We start from the raw sequence: 6,000 nt of genomic DNA on the forward strand, positions 1-6,000 counted from the left end.
GCTCCATGGAAGTAATATTATACAAGTTTACATTGTTACGCTTGTTAAATCAGTAGCTTAGGTGCTTACTCATTTTTATGAATTTTTACATGATCTAACCGAGTCTACCAGATTCTTGAAGCGCTCATGAAAAAAAAGACTAATTTAAATGATTATGGAATTTATGAAATTAGGATGATCTATTTTAAGACTAAGTTATTTAAATCAGATCATAACAAGTTAGAAGGTAATAGGTGGCAAATTCTCTCTTTTAGTATGACATCTCCTTTCATGTTGGTTGCATGTGGAAAAAAATATATAAAAAAATAAGGCTTATGATGATGATGATCTAATGGGAATGTTGTGAGGGAAAAGGCCCTGGAGGGAGCCTGTTTACATGAAAAGGCCCTGGAGGGAGCTCATTTATGGGAAAAATACCCAGAGGGAGCCCAATATCGGATTCCCATATTAGGCCCCGCACTACAACAAAATTGTTAAAGGACAACACTACAAAGACAACGATTTTAGAAGGAACTATTGTTAATTTGGTAAAAGACAATGGTTTTTGACAAAACCGTTGTCTTTGAGCGCCCAAAAAAAAAAAGACAATAGTTTTATAAAAACTGTTATCATTGAGCGATTTTTTGTAAAATCAACAACACCTTTTACAACAGTTTTCTAAAACTATTGTCTTTAAGCACATTTTTAGGGGTCAAAGACAACAGTTTATTAAACTCTTGTCTTTGACTTTATTCTTTCGCTGTTGTAGCAGTGGTTTACTTCCCTCTCTCCGAAAATTTTTTGGCGCTATGTTTTTCCCCCTTAGCCTACCTGAACCCTAAACCTCTCTCCTTAAATACGCATTTTCTTCATATCCCCTTCTCCACATGGCGCTGAAGCCACACCATGATCCCTTCGGGGACCTCATCAAGTCGTGGGACTCGTTAGAAGGAACGGATTTTTAGCAGGCCATGCGAAGAAAGATGAGTAAAAGTGCTGCTTTTTACCGTCACATACATCTATGTGGATAGGGAGGGAGGTAGAGGAGGATCGAAGAGGCTACAAATTGTAGAAGTAGTTGCTGCTACTTTTCGCTGTCCTGATCAATCATTCTCCTCTCTCTCTCTCTCGACCTCTGCGGCCGCCCTCTATTTTCCAAGCCCTAGATTGGTGAGTTGAGAATATGAATTCGCATAAATTGAGTTTATATACTTCTTCACTTGGACAAGAGCTTGTTAAAAAGTTCAATCTCTTATATTGATTGATTGATTGAAATAGCTCGCGGTGGGTTAATTGTGAGATCGATCGATGGGGCGAGGGAAGATTGAGATCAAGCTCATCGAGAACACGACGAACCGGCAGGTTACCTTCTGCAAGCGCCGAAACGGCCTCCTCAAGAAGGCTTACGAGTTGTCTGTCTTGTGCGAGGCTGAGGTCGCACTCATCGTCTTCTCCAGCCGCGGACGCCTCTATAAGTACACCACCAATAAGTGAAAGTGAAACCCTAGTCTGTCTCTTCCCTCCACATTTTCTTTTCTTCTTCTTCTTCTTCTTCTTCTTCTTCTTCTTCTTCTTCTTCTTCTTCTTTTGTAATCTTATTGGTTTTCCTCTTTATGCAACTTACAAAGGAATAGGTACTCCATAAGCCGAAGGTGTTTGCCATTTTTTCTCACTGAGAGGAAGACTAAATTAGAAATTGTTTCAACGTTTTTTTCAAAGGAAGATTGGAACCTATCCTCTTAGATCTCAATGCCATTTTTGGCTTTGGCTTTGACTTTGGTTTTAGGAGCTGTGATCTGAATTGGTTATGAGTAGATAGATTTTACAAATGGAAGGCCTTGTTTAGATGTTTAGATGTTTAGATCTATTATTTGTGAGCTTACATTTCTTACATGGTGGTCCTCTTCTTTCTCCTAAAGTTTTTGTTGTAGTGATGCTTGCCCTTGACTATGCCCTCCCTTGACTATGCCTTCCCTGAAGATTGCTTGGTCACTGCACTTATCTGCAATCTTTTGTTACTAGCTATATAAATGTCATTTCTGTTGCATTCTTCATGTTATGATCAGGCTGTCAAAGACTTGAATGATTACTCCACGTATGTGAATCAATGATACAACCATCATATTCAGGAACAATCTATCTGAGCGGTCAATGAAACTGAGAACTCTCAGGAGGCCTTACGGATTCCTGACATTATTTTGCGACAGCATGCAGAAAAATAGTATGTGAATTTCCTTCTAGTCATTTATTGTTGAAATTATGGATTACATAATTGTGGGTTTATTTGTTGCATTCTGATAGTTACAAAAATACATTTTTAGGGAATGTCTTTTTGTGAGACAATTATTTTTTCAAAACAATCCTAAAAACTTTATTGACCTTGGTGGTGGAGTCATGGGATACAGAGGTTTTCCTTCTAATTTGAGGACTTCACACGGAGGCCTTTCTTTGAGTATTGGTAAGAAATTACAATGTCTCTACACTTCTGCTATTTGCTTTTGCTTGCATTGTCATTTAATCACTTTATTGTTTTAAAAATATTATTATCTTTCTTATTTGTTGAACATAGATGTCTCTACTACTATAACTATGTATCCTGGACTAGTGGCTGGTTTTCTACTTGCAAATCAAAATGTCAAGGATGCATACCAACTGAACTGGAACAAGGTGATTAAGAATTTGTTCTTTATTTTTATTTTCTAGGTTATTGAATGCCTATATATAATATACCTATTGAGGTAACTTGTTTTAGCTTGCTTGTTTCATTCTTCATATTGTGTCTACTAAGATTATATTTTCACTGTTTGTTGTTGCTAGGCTAGAAGAGCTATGAAAATTCGAGAGTGAAGACAACTTATACAAATCAAGAATTTAAAATCATTGGGATAAGTGGCAAGCCTTGCAAAGATGAAACCTAACTAGTTGAGGGGATAATGACCTTGTTTTGGATATTTTTATATATCTTCTAATATATGTTTATATTTTGCAAGTTCTATTGACAAAGTTTCCTAGCGTGCCACCAACATTCCAAGTAATATCAAATATTGTCCAGGATTTGATAATTACAAGTAATATTCACTCAACAATCTTTATTTCTTTATTTATTTTTTTATAATTAATTAAATGCATTAGTTGAACTATGGTGGACTTTTGAAATTGGCTTATCTATGTTGATCATGTTTCTTCATTCATTTGGTAGTTTGATATCAACCAGATGACACGATCTGGCGGATTTAGCTTAGGAGGAACTTTTCAATCTAGCCTTCAGCAATAACAACTGCATACTACCACAACCCATAGTGGTGAGCTGCCTTTTGCCACTGGAAACACTCAAGACCTACCTTCACATGGCTTTGATTTCTTTCCTTCTCATGGTAATTATCATTCACAGGTACCCTGCCCTGGCTGCAATTCTTTAGATAGTTTAACCTTTATTAATGCTTTGGATTAAATGGTTTTGCCCTTAACTTTATACAGATTCAAAACAGTGGAGACCCTAGTATTGGGTTGAGACCGTTGAACTCTCCTACACCAGCCTCTGGTACGAGTATGTATGAGCAACTGATTCAGCAATATCAACAACCACAAAGTCTTTCTCAACTTCGACTACAGCAGATGTCTAATGTTTGCCAGTCATATAGAGATCAAAATGTAAAGTCCACTCGGGTAACAATTACCGCCTGGTCCATTTGGCATGCTTAGATTATTGAGTGTTATTAATACGAATGATCCAGATCTAACATCTCTTTCATTGGGAATTGATTTAACAACAGTAGGACTGAGCTTGAGCTCGACAAATAGTCTTTATAAAACATTTGGTTCTCCATGGTCTGATGAGCCTACCAAGGGGGAGCTTGAGTACTGCAGTCCAACATGTTATTATGCTAAAACACCACCACCTCTATATGTAAGCTTTTATGTTATGGTTTTATTTGCCGATATGAATGAGGTATTTGAAGAGTATATGATTTATCAAATCTATTATTGTGGTTGTAGCAACTACATTTCTCCAAATTTCAGCTATCAACCCTGTTTTACGTCTTCTACAAGTATTATATTCTTTCCTTTTATTTTTGGTGTTTTGCTCACATACTTTGCTTCACAAAAATCCAGAATGTTGGAAAAGGTTGACATGGAAGAATCAGCAAGTGAGAAAGAGGAGTCCAATGAAATTCTACAAGTTGAAGATTTTGATGGGCCTTGAGTTAACAATAATTACTTGCAATCCTACATGGCATGAACCACCATCACAAGTTTCTAGTCTTTTGACAATTGTTCATTAGTTGTAAATGAAGTTTATTTGTTTATTTGTATTGGGATAAATTTTATTTGAATATTAGACATGTTTCTTCTTTTGTGATTGTAATATAATTCTTGTATAAGTAACATTTTGAATGACATTGATATGGAAAATATTCTTTCTTTTATGATTATGATTCTTTATTATATATTTATATTGAAATATGATATATTGGTATTAAATGATAATAATTTAAAAGACAATGATTTAAAATCGTTGTTGTTGTCTATCACCCTTAAAGACAACGGTTAAAAACTGTTGTCGTAGCCCAAAAACGGTTGTAAACTAGCAGTGTTAAACAACAACGGTTTTAAACCGTTGTCTTTTCATTCAAAGACAATGGTTTAAAACCGTTGCAAAACTGTTGTCTTTTCATTCAAAGATAACGGTTTAAAATCGTTGTCGTAGCCCCCACTTTTAACAACACTGCCAATTACAATGGTTTTAAAGGGCCTACGACAATGATTTTTAACCGTTATCTTTTAATATTTTTGTTGTAGTGCCGGCTCAGAGAGTTGCTGACGCCCCACTGCTAGGTACCATGGTTCCACAGTGGAGATTAGTCGCTCGACCAAATAATGATAGCTAGCCACTTCTATTGAATACATCTCACTTTAAAGGGATTTTTTTTCTTTCGATATAGGATGATGATATATGCTATGCAATGATATGGTGAATAGGGAGGAGCTCTCGAAATCCTTCCCTTAAAATCTTTTTTAAACTATCAACATTTCTAAATATCTTTTCCTACTCTATGCTCTGCAAAGTTCATTTATCTCATAATACATGCTATCTTATTGTTTCATATACACTTACCTCATTTAATATATTGAGTAGTTATTATATATTTGCATGAACAGCTGCTACCCTTAATTTACATACCTATCGCTAAATGTGCTGTTTTCTTTAACAAAGTAGGTAATGGATTTATTGCATAGATAACTATTGTCTTCTACCGATATCTCTCATCTATCTCTTAAATTTAGGATCGTTAACCTATTCATTATATATATGTAATATTGGTTATTACGGGTTAGGGAGTGCTGAGCCTTAGTCTCACTCAGTTTGTGTGGGTGCAGGTAATAATAGTCATGAGGTAGAAGGTTCAGCCGCTTGACTGGATTGGACCACTGCAGTACACACCCGAGGACTTGTTGCTTACCGCGTTAGGAAAAACATTATATCTTTTGCGATTTATGAGTAACTTGAGGAATTAATAATAATAATAATAATAAAAACTAATGCTTAAGTAATGTTGCTGATCTCTAATACTCCTATGTTTTTCTTATTAGCTTCAATCACCTTTAGCTCTCCTTCCGGCAATTCATGATCTGGGTATCTTGTTGCACAAGAGTCAGAAGCTAAATATTTATACAAATCAAGTAAAACTTTTAAGTGATGCTGCTAGTAGGATGCGTTTATCGTGTACAAGTTTGTTGGGGATGATTTCTTACTCAATCTGTTTGTCAGTGTCGCATGTATTCTTTTGTATTGACTTAGGCTTGTCTTTAAAAAAAATAATTTATGTTCTATTTAATTAAGGTAGAAACTAGGGTTGTTTCAAATTTTCTTATATCAATTTTTTTTGGTATGATATATGGTATACGATTTTAATATCGATATATTATACCGAACCACCCCTAACTGTTAAATAGAACTGTTTTGGTACGATATACTGGTATCAAAAATTTCAGTATAAAAAGAAAATTATATTGATATTG

This window comes from Zingiber officinale, chromosome 11A (genome assembly GCF_018446385.1).
Source record: "Zingiber officinale cultivar Zhangliang chromosome 11A, Zo_v1.1, whole genome shotgun sequence".
Lineage (NCBI taxonomy): Eukaryota > Viridiplantae > Streptophyta > Magnoliopsida > Zingiberales > Zingiberaceae > Zingiber > Zingiber officinale.